Below are 18198 nucleotides of genomic sequence, written 5' to 3'. Positions count from 1 at the left end.
TCACCGGAGAGGGTGGATGAAATGGGCAGATGTTGGTTAAAGGCTACGAACTTCCACTTATATGATGAATAAGTTCTGGAGATGGAATATACAGCATAATGATTATAATTAACGATATTGTATTATAAACTTGTAAGTGCTGAAGAGAGTAGATCTTAAATGTTCTCACCACAAAAAAAGAAAGGGTAACTGCGTGAGGTGAGTGAGGGAGCGGCTAGCTAAGTGTAATGATAATTGTGTCACAACAGATAAATATCAAATCAACATACTCAACAGCAAATGAGCATAATCAACAGTTTAAGCTTACACAGTGTTATATGTCATTCTATCTCAATAAAGCTGGAAAACGTTAACTAGAAGAATAAGAACATTACAATAAAGACTTAAAAAATCAAAAAGGAGAGGAACTTGCTTCAGATGGTGAAACGGGATTTGCTTTCAATGCCAACAACCCATAATCAGACACTTTTGTGAAACCCTTTTGTAGAATGATAGAATGCTATACAAATGTTGATTATTACATTGATCCCTATTAGCTTGCAGGAGTTCTGGAAAAGCGGGCCAGGATCTGACTGTGTATGTTGCCTTACGAGGAAACAATAATGCAAGCTATCCTCAGGGGGCATGGCTATTTCCAGGAAATAGCATAGTTATTTACAGGAACTGTCATTAATGAGGTTCTTTTCAATATCATTTTCTCCAGCCCAGATGGGTTAGTGCAAGGAGTTATTGTCTTTACCAAGACAGCAAATCCTGTCCTTGAAAAAAATGAGGTGAGTCCTGTTGCTAGATCAGTATCCCAAAAATCATAATGAAAGAAACAAATTACATTCTTCACAGAGGAAAAAAAAAATCAAATGACAACAAAACCTTTGATCTTGGTTTAAATAATAGGAAAATAGTACTGGCCACCCTATGCTGATTATAACCTGGTTGGCAGTTAGAGATGTTTTTGATCTGTTATCTATTACTTAATAAACACTGCCTAAGGTAGACAGCATCCTTCAGAATATGAAACCCTTAGAAAAGAAAATTAATCAAAGTTTACCCCTTTTGCCTGCTTCAGTTCAGAGGCATGCCTTTGCCATTAAGCTTTTTCTAGCTCCCCTCTCCTGCGTGCTCATACACACACATCCTGTAGTCCACGCCCTCTTCAATGTGTTCACAATACTCTGTGCACGTGATCATTACAGCATTTTCCACATATTAATGTCATTGTATGTGTGTGTATCTAACTCCCCTCATCAACCTCCTCAAAGACGAGGATCCTGTCTTAGTCAGTTTTTATTCCAGGGCTTAGGACAAAGATGAAAACATATCAGGAGTGGGGCACCTGGGTGGCTCAGTCGGTTAAGCATCTACCTTGGGCTCAGGTCATGATCCCGGGGTCCTAGGATGGAGCTGGTGTTGGGCTCCCTGCTCAGGGGGGAGCCCACTTCTTCCTCTCCCCACTCATGCGCGTGCGCTCTCTCTCTCTCTCTCTCTCTCTCTCTCTCGTCATCTCTTTTTCTCTCAAATAAATAGATAAAATCTTAAAAAAAAATACCAGATACTTACAGAGTAAATACTAGTGAAGTATATTATCCTTGTTTCTGTGTTCCCTCAAACTCCAGTTTATCAAGGGTAACTTTCTGATAATGTAAGAAAAGTTTCTGCTCAGCTTGAATGAACTGTTAGTTAGGACAGAGAGGTGAAGGGCCCTTTAAAATCTTAGCATCACCGACACCACAGATCATAAGATAAGCTGTGAGACAAGGGGGCACCTAAATTAATTTCCTGGGGCTGCAGTAACAGGTAATTATCACAATTTTGGTGGCTTAAAACAATAGAAATTACTTTTCCTGCAGTTCTGGGAGCCAGAAGTCTGAAATCAGACCATTAGTTCAAAATCAAGGTGTCAACAGGACCAAACCCCCTCCTGAGATTCTCAGGGAGGATGTGTTCCTTGCCTTTTCCCCCCATCCTGGTGGCTCCTGCCACACCCTGCCTTGTGGCTGCCTCCTTCCACTCTCTACCTCCACAGTCACTTCTCCTCTGCTGTCAGTGCATATGTTCACTCACTCCCCGCCGCTCTATTCTGAGTGACACCTGTGATGGTATTTAGAGTCTGCCCCCACCCCCACAGGTCCCCATGTCAAGGTCCTTAACTGAAGTCACATCTGTAAAACTCTTCCACCCCCCTTCTAAATAAAGTAGCATTTACAGGTTCCCAGGATTAGAACCCGATATATTTGGGTGGTCAGTTTTCACCCTGCCACCCTATCAAAATTAACTTATTTGGTATTAATTTTACTTCTCTGGTTGACTATGCCAGACATGGAGTAGGGTTTTTGAGGAAATTCATCTTAAGAAATAAAAGTTGAAGGATGCTTGAGGGGCTGCGGTTAAGCATCTGCCTTCAGCTCAGGTCATGATCCCGGGGTCCTGGAATTGAGTCTTGCATCAGGTTCCTTGCTCAGCGGGGAGCTTGCTTCTCTCTCTGCCTCTGCCTGCCGCTCCCCCTGCTTGTGCCATCTCTCTCTCTCTCTGACAGAAAGGAAAAAAAGAAAAAGAAAGGAGGGCGCCTGGGTGGCTCAGTGGGTTGAGCCGCTGCCTTTGGCTCAGTTCATGATCTCAGGATCCTGGGATGGAGTCCCGCATTGGGCTCTCTGCTCAGCGGGGAGCCTGCTTCCCTCTCTCTCTCTCTGCCTGCCTCTCTGCCTACTTGTGATCTCTGTCTGTCAAATAAATAAATAAAATCTTTAAAAAAAAAAAAAAGGAAAGGAAAGGAAAAAAGAAAGAAAGTTTGAAACTCCTGGTTAACAAGGTATCAAAAAGTCAGATACCAAGTACCTTGTGACTTGATTGAACTTACTATTTTTCTTTTCCCTTATCTGATTATCAGAAATGATAAGCATTAAACTCAAGATGAAAAGAGACTGTGTGTTTTTCTTACTAACAGAAAAGAGGAAAGTAGGAAAACCATACTAGGATGGGGTGTTACTGGCTGAATAGACAGAGAATCCTAGAGGTGTAACTGACATTAAAGTGAAAGCAAACCACATTGTAAGCTTTATTTTCAAAAAAAAAAAAAAAAAAGATCTTTGAGGGTATAAGAACCTTTCCAGCTTCTTCAGTATTTCTCAAAGAACTGACCTACCCGTGCCAGTGCAGAGTGGACATTCCAAAATAACTGAATCAGATGATGGTCTACACTTGTTTTTGTGTAGAAATGAAAATGAGTCAACTGTCTGGAACTTGTCCCCAGACTTGTGAATTTCTCACTGGTTTCTTGAGGGGCTCTTCCTTGCCACGGGTCTCAGGGACATGGTTTCATTGAATAAAACTGAATGATAATAAATTTTTGTTTGGAATTGCCCTACATACAATGCTTTTCCAAACTTCTGGATTTCACAGACCAACAAAATTTCAAACAGAAAAAAAATAAATAAAACCAACACAGACTATCTAAATTTTGCTATATAGAAGGACTTCTAAAATGAAAAATACACAAAAATACCATACATGGCCATTTCATTAAAGAAAATTCTTTTCTACCAAAAAAAATAATAATTGTAAGAAATTTTTAATACCTTCAGCTTCCACAGAAACTCATTATAGTCTTTCCCCCACCCCTTCTCTCTGTCCTCATTATTTTTCATTATTTGAGCCTCAAATAATTGTCTTCACCCTCATTTTATACCTGAGGGAATTGAGGCACAGGAACAGTAACTAGCATGCCCTAGGTCACTCTTTCAGGTTTCTGGACCCAATTCCAATGTGTGTGGAGAGTGGGAAGAAGGGGAGTTTCTCCACACTAACAAACAATTCTCTGAATACCAGCAGCATGTTCTGCAATTCCACTCAATTCTGACAATATTCAGAGAGTGTCAGATTCCACAGGTTAAGGACTCAGTCCTATAAGACTGTCCCACTCTGTCCCCTGGGGTGGTCTCACTTCAGGTTGTTACCTATACTTTGGACCAACTAGCTATAGACCAGAGGTTCCCACCACCTCCTCCTCAGGTTCAATTAATTAGCTAAAGCTGCTCAAAGAACTCAGAGAAACATTTTATGTACTAGATCTAGTGGTGATCTTGTACATAAATAATTATTATAAAATGATATAACTCAGAAAAGGCAGATAGAAGGGATGCATAGGGCAAGGTGTGGGGAAAAGGTCCAGAGCTCCCATGCCCTCTCCAGACACGACACTTTCCTAGCATCCCACATGCTCACCAATCCAGAAACTCTAAACTCTGTCCTTTTGAGTTTTTACATGCCTCATTACATATGCATGATTGATTGACCCAATCACCATGATTGGCTACTGGTGATCCATTCAACCTCTAGCCCCTCTCCCCCGACTCCTCCCAGCAGTGGAGAAGCGAGCTGGGAGGAGAGTTCCAATGTTCCAATCACATGGTTCCTCAGGCAACCAGCCCTCACCCTGGGGTACTTTCCAAAAGTCACCTCGTTAATTTTTAAAAAGACACCTTTATCTCTCTCATCCATCTCTTAGAAAATTCCAAGGGTTCTAGAGGTTCTGTGCCAGAAATGAGAACAAAGACCAAATACATACTTCTTAGCATAAATCACAATAGCACAATCATCAAGGCAGAAGGTAGTAGGTTCACAGCAAGCCAGTACCCCTGTTCCTTCCTCCACACTATGTTGGCACGTCTGAACTAGGCCTTCCAAGAGATCTGCGCTAATACTTCAGACTTCAAATGAAGCCACAGTTGCCAATGCCCCAGTCATCTGAGTGTATAGGGATTTACCAGTGGGCTCCTAAGACAGTACACTTTCTCAAAAGACTGCCTAGTCTATTGCTTATGACATTATTTGTCCTTTTTCTTGTACAGCATTTCCTAAATACAGCCATTAATGGGATAATTCCTGGATGTTTGTGTTATTTTATTGTTCTTAAAGTTTTAAATAGAAGTGTCCCAGGGGGCTAAAAGATATCCTTAACACCTGCTTCCACATTTCTGGTTACATCCTCAAACAGCTTTGAAATATTGAGGAAATAAGATTGGACTTCTTTCCTAGTTTCACGTCACTTTCTGAATGTACCGTAAAAATCTTAAGTCATAACTATTCGAATCTATGTTAAATGATATGCATGTCAGAGTCATAAAAATATCAGACTGGGAAGGGGCTTTGGAGAGCATCATCACTTCCACTTATCAAGAGGAAGCTGAAACCCTTCTTTCAGCCCCGTGAGTTCACCAACACCCCTCCATACCACTGAGCCTTTGCACAACCAAAAAGCCTGTATTTATATATTCATTCATGAACTTACTTGATTCATAGTCTGTCATTAAATGTAAACTACCCAAAAGTAAGCACATGTCTGTTTTTGCTCATTCTTATTTCCCAGAGCCAAGTATAGGACTTAGAACATGAGTAAGTGCTCAGTAATTATTTTGAGTTAAAGAAAGGAATGCCAGGAGGAGAATGGGTTTCCTAATTTCTCTTACAATAATATTTACACATGGATTGTTTCCTTTTCTAGACGGACATGATATTCTATACTTCTTCAGTTACTTCTCCTCCTCGAATATATCCTGTTTTCGTTCTTCATCCATGTGTGCCTGTTAGTCTTGCTTTCAGAATTCTTGCACACCCTACCTCGTGGTACCCAGTCTCCAAACTCAGGACAAGTGTTCTTCCCCCTTAGGGCCCAAATGCCAAATGGATTCTTCCCAGCTGGATCACAAACCTCTACTATGTGAGTCTGTGTCCACCATGTGTAGACCTTTCCCCGGGGCAGTTTGCAAGCTGCATATGTTGATCCATTTTCTCAGTTGTGCCTTCAACAAGACTGTGAGCACTCTGAATAGAAAAGTTTTCTTCATTACCTAAAGCCTCACACATAGTAATTGCTCAAAAATACTGAATGAATGAATGAATGAATGAAAGCCTAGCCTGCACTAACAGTTAAGGTTATTTTCAAAATGAGAACTCCAGTCCTCACCAATCTTATTCTAATTTCCCAGAGTGTAGCTAAGGTTTAAGCCAAAAAAAAGTCCAGGAACATAAAAGAAAAGGAAAAGAAATTGATTTCTCCTTGCCTACCACCTCCTCACATTTTTTCATGGAATTTAACCATCAAGCAAACTTTTTTTCCTATTCTCCCAAACTTTGATACTCACAAAAGTATTGTTTTTATTGTCTTTCTCACATACTGACTCACTTATACCAACACAGCAACTTAAATGTGTGTATGTACATATGTGATTATCTATAGCCTAGCTGATCTTGAAAAAATATTTTACGGGACCAAATGTTTTGAAAAAAAAAAAAAAACAAAAAACAGAACGATCTTACAACTTTGAGCTTCAGTTTCATATTCCACAATTGAAACTTCTGGTGAAGGGGAAAGTTTTGCTTCCTTACTTAGTCTTTCCCTTTTCTTCAAGTTCCATCAATTCTTTACTTGGAGCTCCTTTTGAATCTGATTCCTACCAAAGGAATAATCACCATGCCTCCTCCAATCTTCCAAATTCCTTAGTTCAAATTTGCATATGCTCAGCCTTTCTACTGTGATGTAATTATTGGCTACACAATTGTTTCCAGTGGGATTTCACTGGAGTGGCAGAGTCCGTGAATCTTCCACTATTACCCTCTTCTTCATGTTAGTAATAAATCACTCGGCGTGATTTATTGACTATTATATACACTGTCCTCTCTTGCAGTCAGGAGTAGGCATTGACTATGTTTCTAAAAATGCCATGTGAGCAGAAGGGATGTGCGTCCCTATCACAAAGGAAATTGCTTGCAGTCCACTTTCTTTTTTATCCTTTTACACAGGCTGGAAATATGCTTGGAACGTGAAGTTAAAGACAATGAATGATAATGAAGAAATAGTAGAGAGGACAGTGCTCGGGATAAAGAGAGGTGCCCTAGTTATGCTGCTTGGAAATATAGGCTAACTTAGAAACAGACCACATTGCTACCAAGCCTGTAGCTTTGGGGAATCAGATAGAAAACAATGCCATATTTTTGATGTATGTTGGCTGCTACTTCAAATTTTTAGCAAAGTGCTATAAGAGACATGAGATAAAGTTAGACAAAAATGACCCATTTGCATATAGAGATGGAAGAGAATGTAGCACTAGTAGAGTCTGTCTGTGAATGCAATTTAATGGATTAAAATGCCATTAAATTGAGGCCCTGGAGGATTGGAAAAGTCAAGTGCTTTTGGTCCCCCAAAGAACATGATATAACATTCGTCAGCGTCAGCCCAGGAGCAAAAATCAGTTTACGATTACCAGCTCCCCAGACAACTTCCCAAGACTTCAGTTTTAGATGGCATTAAGGTAGCTGGTATTACTTTAAGGGGGAGAGAGATGAGGAGTGTAGAGAAAAGAATAAATTAAAGACAAGTGAATACAGGTTTCACGGAAATTTGTCCAAAAGAGGTCTTCAAATGAGACTACACCACATGGAACTGCCTAGAAGCAAATAGACAAGAATCCCACTAAGGTTTTGAGGGAATTTGTTACCAAAGAAATCGCAAGTCTAGCATACCAGAGGTTATAATTGTTAAATCTCTAACACAATACTCAGTCCCCTGAAGCTGCCTATAGTAGAACGTGCTCTTTCTTGCTCCCTCTGATATGGATAGTAGACAGGGGAAAACCTCCCAAACACACATAACAAAAGGCCCAGCGAACAATGAATAAGGGAGATACTTCAGAGCAGAGGGGACCAAGAAGAAACTTACTGCACCAGGCAGAAGCTTTCACAGTTCCTGCTGGGAAGAATTTAACATTCACCATGGTCTGAAAGCCACTGTGAGCTTTCCATTCTTTACATTTCTCAAAGGGTGTTTTCTCTTTCTTTCTTTTTTCAATTAAAAAAAATTTTTTGTGTGGTAAAATATATATAATATAAAATTTACCATTTTAACAATTTTTAAGTACGCAGTTCAGTAGCAATAAGTCCATTCACATTAGTGTACAAACATCACCAACCATCCACCTCCAGAACTTTCTCATCTTCCCAAACCGAAATTCTCTACTGATTAAACATCCCCCCTCCACCATCCTGCTTTTTTTCTTTCTTTATGAATTTGACTATTCTAGTTATTTCATGTAGGTGGAATCATATGATATTAGTCCTTTTTGTGTGTCTGACTTATTTCACTCAACACTACGTCTTCAATGTTCATCCATGTTATTGTATAATGTCAGAATTTTGTTTCCTTTCTTTAATTCTTCAATTTTTTTTTTTTTTGAGAGAGAGAGAGAGAAAGAGAGTGCAGGTGCATGAGCAGGGGGAGGGGTCAGAGGAAGGAGAGAAGCAGACTCCCTGCTCAGTAGGGAACCTGATGTGGGGCTCCATCCCAGGACCCTGGGATCACAACCTTAGCTGAAGGCAGACGCTTAACCGAATGAGCCACCCCAGTGTCCCCAGAATTTTGTTTCTTTTTATGGCTGAATAGTTTTCCATTTATTTAGTCTTGACTGAAACCTTCCATAGGCAATTTGTCCTTTTCAGGATACCACAACTGGCGTAATGCCCTTTTCCTACTCTACCACTGCGTATTGGAATTGGAAAAGATTTACAACCTGTATTTAGTTAATGGGTTACCAGATTAGAAGAGCCACTTTCAGATCTAAGAGATGACTGTTCTACCCTGGTCCTGGATTTTCAGCTGCACTGAATAGGATTACTAGATAGGGTTTTAGACAGCTCCCTTCTCCAAGGTGAGTGTATTTATGAGGAAGGATGAGGATGCATGGATACTTCGGTGGCTAGAAGGGAAAACTGTGCCAGAGACTGCTCAGTGTTGCAGAGAATATTCATTCTGCCCTAGTCTACTGATAATAGAATCTCCACAGATTATCCAAGCATAGAACTTCCTAGCAAGAAACTGCATTTCCCAACCTATCTTTAAGGTAAGACAGAGGTGACTAAATTTTGGACAATTAGATGTTAATAGAGGTAATGTGTTAAACCTTCTAGGCATATTCATTGTGCAGGAAATTGCTTACATATCACTTCCTTTCTCTTTCCCTTTTATAGAACCAGGACAAAGATGGGCCAAGGAACTGTTTTTCACCATGAGGACCACAGTCTAGGGGATAGTTAAGCAACACACTAGGAGAAATTGTGTCCCTGAATGATTCCTTGAAGCAAAATCCCTGCTAGCTACTATTGAACAAATTCCCACATTGGAGAGAGAAAAACTTACCATCTTGATGAATTCACTGATGCTTTGATGTTTTTAATCTTACGGTAGCTTAGTCTATACCCTATGTATTATAATCAGATTATTAAAATTATAGATTGATTATGGAGAAATATTTCTGATATTCAGAAGCATATTAACATTCTAAATGTTCTCACTACATCTTAAATTATTGATAAGTAAGGGACTGTATCCTAATCTTCATATTCCTAGCATTTATCCTATTGTCTGACATGGTTATCAATGAATATTTCTTTCATTAATTAATTAAATAATTTAATAGTGACACTAACAAAGTAAGAATGGCTATGTGATTCAAATAGCCATTTAAATGAACATGAATTTGCTTCTTTTATCTATTAATTGTACTTGTTTCCCTAATGTCTAGCCTAGTGCCTTCTCATCAAGGTTTGATTGAATTATTATTCATCGTATCTGTCCTATCTGAATGAAACATGCCCTTGGTCCCCATTTATTTGTCCTAGAAAATTCCAATCATTTATTTTAGCAGTAAATTTAGAACAGAAGATAAAGTGCTTAGTAAGTGTGGAGATGTGCTTGTTAGTAGAAGATTTAAAACTTCCTTTTCATATTTTTATAGCCCCACAGGCAAATTTTCAGTGGCAAATTCCATACTACAATATTCCAAAATATTATGAGGTTACACAGAAATAAGTCCTCAGATAACCTCTTCCACACAAACTTAATTTAAATGAGAAAAGCATTCAGTTCTAATTATGATAATTATCTAAGTGGCAATACTCATTACCATGGTCTCTAACAGAATAAATAAAGAATATGTGTGGAGAGCACAGGAGTAATATAATTGGGCCACACTATTCAACACAATGGAAGGAAAAACTACTACTCATTTTCCTGTTTAGTATCAAATTTCATTTCCTCCTTCAAGCTCATCAGTACTGAATATAGTATTGTTTTCCTCACGAGCTAAAAGTCAGACTATGAAACTGAAAATTGCTATGTTAGAGAGGCATTTTGATATACCGGACAGAACAATGAATTTGGATTTGGATTAGAAGTCCTAAGTGCCCCTGAATCCTGGCTCTGCCATTATATATTTTTTTCTTCTACTATGGACAAGTAATCTAACCTTTCTAAGCTTCAATTTCTCAATTTATGAGATTAGTAGAATGAGCTAGATGATGACTAAGGTATTTTTTGTTGTAGAGTTTTATGATTCTATAAGTTTCTCAATCCATGCCATAACATTAAAAACTCATCTAACATATATTAGCTGAGCAATGCACTTTGTGTTAGGCACCATATTAGATCAAAATTGAAGATAAATGATCAAACTAGGCATGATCTCTGTCCCTCTGGGGTTTCAGTCAACTTAAAAGACAGAGAAAAATAATAACACAAAATAATTAATTGCCATTTATGAGAAGTGCCACCAAGAATGGTAGACAATGATATAGGATATAAAACAAAGTTAATCTAGTTTAGAGTGCTAGGGCATCTCCTCTGATTAAGAAATGTTTAAGGCAAAACCTGAAGCAGAGGGGGACATCCAGAGAGGGGAAATAGCATGAGCAAACTCCCTTTAGTGGAAGAGAGTTCATGGACCAATTAAGTTGCTGAAACCAAGCTAGTGTTTCTGGAGACCACAAAGTGAGGGAGAAAGTGGTACAAAATGAGACAGGATAGGTAGGTAAAGCCAATTCTTTTGGAGTCTTAAACACAAACATTTTGGACTCTATACAAAGATATATGGTAAAAGATAGGAGGGTTTTAAGTAGGGATGCAATGTGATTTTGCCTTTAAAACATCACTCTCTCCCTAAAAAATACTGTAGGTAGTGACTGTAGCTGTGAGGAAACCAGATCAGAGGCTGATATAGCAGATAGATGAATGATGATAGGGACTTTATCAGGCAGGGTTCTTACAGTTAAAATGGAAGTAAGTGGATAGATTTTTGATATATTTACAAAAAAGATAGATCTACAAAAATTATGATTACTTTGGATCTTAGTGTTGAAGAAGTATGAGATTTCAAAGGTCATTCCATACTCTCAGACTTCAGCAGCTAGTAGATGTGGATAACATACACCAAGCCATATCACTTCCCCTTTGGAGAAGGGGGAATAAAGATTTCAACTTGAAATAATGAGTTGTGTTGCCCATGAAACACTCAAGGAAAATGTTGAGTAGCATTTGGATACACGGGTCTAAGTCTTCATAGAGATATTTGGGATATATAATGTATATTATTTTATATATATTATTAGAAAAGGATCTATTATGCATATGGTATTTTAAATGAAGAAAGTGGATTGAATTGTCAAGGCGGAAAGTGTAAAAAGAAAAGAAAGCAGGAAAAAAAAGAAGAGGGGGGGAAAGAAATGGGAAAATGCCCCAGACAGAGTGCTGAGAATATTCAACATCTAATGCTCACATCCAAGAGGAAGAAAAATCAAGAAAACTGATAAGTGATCAGAAAGCAGCAGAGGTTGGTGCGGGTGCAGGTGGAAAGAACACTTAGTGTTAAGAAGTCAAGATAAGATGGTACTTTTAGAAATAGAACATGATCGACGGACTATATGGAAAGCTGCTGAAAAGTCAAATAATGTGAGGACTTAAAGTAGGTCTAATGTAATTGACACAGGAGTCATTGGAGAACTAAGCAGAAGTGGTTTTCATTGACCAAAGATGTGCGGACATTAATAGGAGATAAGAAACGGAGTTTGTTACTTTTCTAGTTGTTTGGATATAAGTGGATGAGGAAAAAATGGACAGTAGCTGAAAGAAGGGAGAAAATTCAGGATTGTTGTGTTTGTTTGTTTGTTTGTTTTAAATGACGGAAGAATGTATTTAAATGTTGATGTAAGGACAATAAAGAAGTAGATGATGGAGGATGGGGGGGTAAGGGAGAGGGAAGGAGGAGAGGAGAGGATGGAGAGGGAGGAGGGAGAGAAGAAGGAAATGGAGGAGGTGGAGAGGAGGAGAAGAAAGAGAAAATAATGATGATGATGATGGGACTAGTTGGTAAGAAATGTTCCCCAACAAGTAAAAAAGAATAAGCCCATAACACAGGCAGACTTTAGTTGGAGGAGGGACAAATCCTTTAACATTTAACAGAAAGGAAGAAGAAAAAATATAATAAAGATACAGGAAAATTTATACATTTGGAAACAAGAAGCTGAAGTGATCTCCCTCTGATGGCTTCCATTTTTTTTCCCCTGCAAAATAGACGTTTTATTTGCTGAAATTGCTAGAAGTGAAGCAAGAGATCAGAAATTTGAAGGGAATGGAGAAGGCTTAAAATAGTAGTTTTAGAAAGCAGGAAAGATAGCTAACTAGAGAAACACAGGAATACTGCCAGCTCCTGTTGAGACAGTTAAAACAGGCAGTCATGAATCATAGAACAACTTCTCTGCTTCATTGTGCCATTGTATTTAAGTGAATTTAATGAGCAAAGAGCCAGAACCCCAGAGAGAAGGCTGTATGCACTCAACTGTGGATACTTGGCTGGACAAAAGGGCGAGGAAACAGTTTCGAAATGCTTGCAGCCACAGACTACAGAACATATGGTAGATGGACAAGAAGTGAAGAGGAGGCTGATGGGTAAAGAGAAAAGAGATGGGACAATTAACTGGATGCCATAGAATTCTGAGTGGCAGAAGAACTTTAATGTAAATAATTTGGAAGCGTTATCTCCAAACAAAGGAGGTTGTGGTCGGGGGATTACAAAATTAGAGCTTTTTTAAGTGAAGCAATTCTGAGTACTGTAAATGCCCAATATGTGGCCAAAGCAAGGGTTGGTGGCAGTGAAGGTGACAAGAATGTTTCTGGTTGTGAGAAGAGTCTTCTGTCTCTACCCTTGCCTTGGTCTCTCCTATCTTTAAATAAAAGTTAAACAAAATTTAAAGAACTTATTTTGAAGTGAAGCCAAATCATTATGCCCAATATGACCATTTGCCTAGCGTCAGCCCTGACTGAGGTGGAGGGGACAGTAAACTATCTGCTAGGAGTACTGACAGTTGTTCACAGAATACTTTCTGAAGAAGGTGACGCCTGAGCCAAGTCTTACATGGTAAGTACTAGTAAGCAAGATAAAAGAGAGGTACAAGCAAAAGTTTCAACTAAAAAAAAAAGAAAAAAAAGAAAGAAAAAGGAAAAGCACAGAAGAAATATTTATATTTTTAATTTTTTAAAAAATTTTATTTATTTGTTTTAGAGAGAGAGAGCACGAGAGGAGGGAAGAGACAGAGGGAAAGGGAGAAGCAGGATCTCTGCTGAGCAGGGAACCTGATGTGAGACTTGATCCCAAGATCCCGGGATCACTATCTGAGCTGAAGACAGATGCCTGACTGAGCCACGTAGGCGCTCCATGTTTAAATCAATTTATTCATAAATTATTTGTTTCATTTGAGGAAACCTCTGCACTATCCACTTTGAAAACACAAAGATATTTCAGAAAAGTTCTCAAATGAGGAATACTGAATATAAATCCTCACTGCTATATCTGGATTGATATTTGTTAGATTGCAAGTTTAAGGATAGGAACCAAGGCTCTCTTGAATATTTTACTGACTTGGTACCTCAATAATAAATTGGTATATAGTAGGTATTCATTACATAATTGTTGAATAAATGAATAAATTCAATGACTAGTTTAAGTCCCAGTATAAATTATATTTCAGAGTACTTGTGAATAAATTATGACATTTTGAACTAATAGAGAAATATATGAATTTATTCCTTCAAGTAGTGGTCATATAGTCTTTGAGCAGCTCTAATTCCAGAAAATTTGCTGCATTTTAAAGATACTTGGTTTTTGGACAGTTCCACACATTAGAAAGATCTTCCTGATACCATGTCAAAATTTCCTGACTTTAATTACCACCTAAATTCTCCTATCTCACCTCTGAATACTGAAGTGATAGAGACTATGATTAATTCCTCTTTGACAAGGCACAGTTCAAACATGTCAAGGTAGCATACCACTTATCACCTTTCCTTCTGCCCTCACCTAGCTTCTACACCAGGCTTCTTTTCCCCAGGCTAGGTACAGGAATTTCTTCTTTCTTTACTCATCACTCTTTGTTAGCTGTTACTCACAGATTAACTACTACTTTAGTCTCAGAAAAACCTAACACAGAAAGATTAGTTCTCCTCATTATAAACTCCTATATCACCTTAATTTTTTTTTTCCTCATGGCACTTTTTGATTTTATGTCTTACCTGCTAAACATAAAGTACATTAAGAGAACTGGGCCCATGAGAGGGAAAGACAATCAAAATCACTATAGAGAGATTAAATTTGAATGAGACAGATAATTATTAAATGAGTAAACAATATAAAATTAGAAACAGCATAAATCTTAAAAAAAAAAAAAAAAAGCACTGCATAGAGAATAATATGGGAACAATGGAAAAGCCAAGGTCAGGAAGGGGGCCTTTCTCGTATTTAAGGTGAAACTCAGAGGAGTAGAATTTAGGTAGGTGAAAATTTGGGTACAGAATATTCCAGAAAGAACATCAGTGTGGAAAAGGTCTCTGAAGCTTAGCATGCTAATACACATAGAGTAGACGTAGTGAGAAGATAACTGGGTGGGGGGCAGGGGTGGAATTCACTGAATAGAGTGAGCATGCTATATTGTTTGATGGAAGTGTAATGTTAGGAAAACACAGAGATCTTGAAACTTTACTGGTGCAACAAAATTTGACTGATTTCATGTCTACAAAATAGGGATACTATTTATAATCAACATAAAAATATTAAAATACAATTAATTGGATTTTTGCTTCCAGCCAAAATGGTGAAACAGGGAGCAGAGTTAGTCTTTCTTCTGAATCAACTAAAAAACCAGACAAAATATATGAAACAATGGCTTTCAAGACATTGGACATGAGATGATGAAGCATAATGAACTCTAGAAATAGGAAACAAAATCAGTTGAGTCCTACATTGCCACTGGTTATTCTTTTCCGAGTTTCTAGGTTGAGGTGTGGGGAATGGAGACACAGGTAGAGCCCAATGGCCTTCCTGAATTGGCAGGATGGAGCTGAGAGACTGGGAGACCAAGGAATTTTACATAGAAGAGAAAATACACAAAAAGAGAATTACAGAGATCTTCAGAGGTCTCCCTTCTGTAGTTATAAATATGTGTATGTGAAAAAACTACATGAAAATGGACAAATAGCTATCCAAAAATTAAGAGGGAATAACACAATGTAGGCAAACAGGGCCAGGAATAATGCCTTTTTTCACCATTCAGCCTGGAAAACATGCAATTCACAGGATATTAGGTATGTACTCAGGAGGATCTTATGTCAATTGTGGAGAAAAATTAGCCTTAAAGTCAAGCTGTCTTGGCCCACAAAACAAAACTTAAAATCAATATGCAAAGGAATCACTCTATTTATATAACTTAACAGTGACCCAGAAGAAATTGTCAAGAATATTTAAGGAATAGAGAACTATCTGACACCAAATTAGGTTAAATACAATGTCTAATATCTAACATAAAATACCCAGGCTTGTAAGTCGATGCCATGTAAATGCATCTTCCATAAGTAAAGATGAAATAAATATGCCATATGAAAATATAAATCTATGCAAAAAATCAACAATCACTGCAAATATGGACTATGATGGGTAAGTATATAAGATTTTTTTTTTTAAGATTTTATTTATTTATTCGACAGAGAGAAATCACAAGTAGATGGAGAGGCAGGCAGAGAGAGAGAGGGAAGCAGGCTCCCCGCCGAGCAGAGAGCCCGATGCGGGACTCCATCCCAGGACCCTGAGGTCATGACCCGAGCCGAAGGCAGCGGCCCAACCCACTGAGCCACCCAGGCGCCCCGATTTTTTCATATTATTTAAATCTTAAAAGATAAATAGACAATTAGAACAAAAATATCAAAAATGCAATGTGGAATTTATAATATATGTAGAAGTAAAATATATGACAAAGTAGCTCAATGTTGGAGATGGGGAGAGAAAGAACTATCCATTGTAGGATTCTTATACAATATGTTAGTGGTATAAAATCTCTTGAATGGAGATTATGAAAAGTGGGAGATATGTATTGTAAACCCTAGGTAACCACTAAAATAACAAAACAATGAGTTATACTTAACAGATGAACAAAGGAGATAAAAATAAGCCATTAAAAATGCTCCATGTATCCAAAATAATGCACAAAAGGGTTAAAAATTGGACAAAGAAGGAATGGGACAAACACAAAACAAAATTAATCACATCAAATTAAGATGATCTAAACTATACCAATTAATAATCTGAAATTGTCTGACTGCATAAAATAATCCTTCCCCCCAAAGTAAGAGCTAACCATATACAAACCACTTAAAAACACACATGCTTTATTAATTAATTAATTTAGTTAGTTAGTTAGTTATATCTTGAGATTTATCTATTTATTTTTAGAGGGAGAGAGCGTGAGCACGAGGATGGGGAGGAACAGAGGGTGAGGGAGGGGAAAGAATCTCAAGCAGACTCTGCTCTGAGTGTGGGGCTCAACATAGGAATTGATCTCACAACCCTGAGATAATGACCTTGAGATCATGACCTGAGCCAAAACCGAGAGTCAGACTCTAAACTGACTGAACCACCCAGGCACCCCTTTACATGTACTTTAAAACTTCATTATGAGGAGTAAAATGCATAGGATTTTTATGTCTTCTTTATGAAGTAAACTCTTTATCATTATTAAATGACCTCTTTTATCCATGTAACCAAAGTCTGTGCACATTTAAAAGTAAATACATTGACCACCATAAAAAATTAGGACAGAAAAAATATAATCTCAATAACAAGTGTCAATCAATCAGTAGTGATAATCTCAATATTGAATGCAGAAAAAACATTTAACAAAAGCATACTTACAGATCTGATAAAAACTGAAAAAAACTAAGAATTGAAAGTAACTCCCTCAACTGCATAGAGAACATACTAGAGACATCTTACAACAGACCTCATACTTGATGGTAAAAGCCTGCTTTCATCCCAACATTAGAAATAAGAAATTGGCATTCTCTCTCAACACTGCAACTCAATATTACAGTGATATATGTACTACAACATGTATGAATCTCAAAATAATTATTCTGAGAAAAGTCAGACATAAAAGAACATGCACTGCATGATTTGAATTTTACAAACATCTAGAAAATACAAGCTATATTCTATATAGAAGAAAGCGGGAGGAATTACAGCAAAGGGTTGCATCTAGAAGGGAGGACATTAAGGGATACCCTGGCAGCAATAGGTATATTCATTATCCTAATTGTGGTGATGGCTTTATGGATGTATTCATATGTCAAAATTTATCAAATTGTACCCTTTATTTATTTATTTTTACATTTTATTAACTTGAGAGAGAGAGCGAGCACAAGCAGGGTGAGGGGCAGAGGGAGAAACAAGCTTTGCTGAGCAGGGAGCCCAATGTGGGGCTCCATCCCAGAACTCTGTGATCACAAATTGAGCTGAAGGCAGAAGCTTAACCCACTGAGCCACTCAGGTGCCCCTGTGCCCTTTAAATAACTGTATTTTGTGCAGGTCAACATGTGGGCTATACCTCAAAAAAGGGCGATGCGTCTGTGCACACGTATGTATGTATGGGTATCCCCCACTTTGCAAAAGTTCACGTTATGCCACTTTACTTTTACAGAAGACCTATGTTAGTGCCTGTTTATGCTAACTGGCAGTAATCTGAAGAGGACTTTTACTTTTATGAAAAAAAAAAAGTGGGGGGAGAGTAAAAAGAGCGCTGAGGGTTTGTTTTGCAGTGAGACATTACAGAGGCAGTGCTGGACCCACACAGTGTGAGTGACACCCCCGAGCTCCTTCCCAGGGAGCTGTGCTCAGCATCTCAGCATCAAGCTGTGTCTGTGAGCATCTGCACTTTATCTCAATTTAGTCTGTGCTTCCAAGATGTGTCCTAAGGTCTCAGAAAAGCCGAAAGAGGTTATTTTTGGGTCTAGGAATGCTCGAAAAATTTTCCATATAAATGAATGCTAATTGCTTGTTT

Source organism: Neovison vison, chromosome 7 (genome assembly GCF_020171115.1).
Source record: "Neovison vison isolate M4711 chromosome 7, ASM_NN_V1, whole genome shotgun sequence".
In the NCBI taxonomy this organism is placed as follows: domain Eukaryota; kingdom Metazoa; phylum Chordata; class Mammalia; order Carnivora; family Mustelidae; genus Neogale; species Neogale vison.
The sequence above is the reverse complement of the archived record's forward strand: the minus strand, read 5'-3'. Positions refer to the sequence as shown.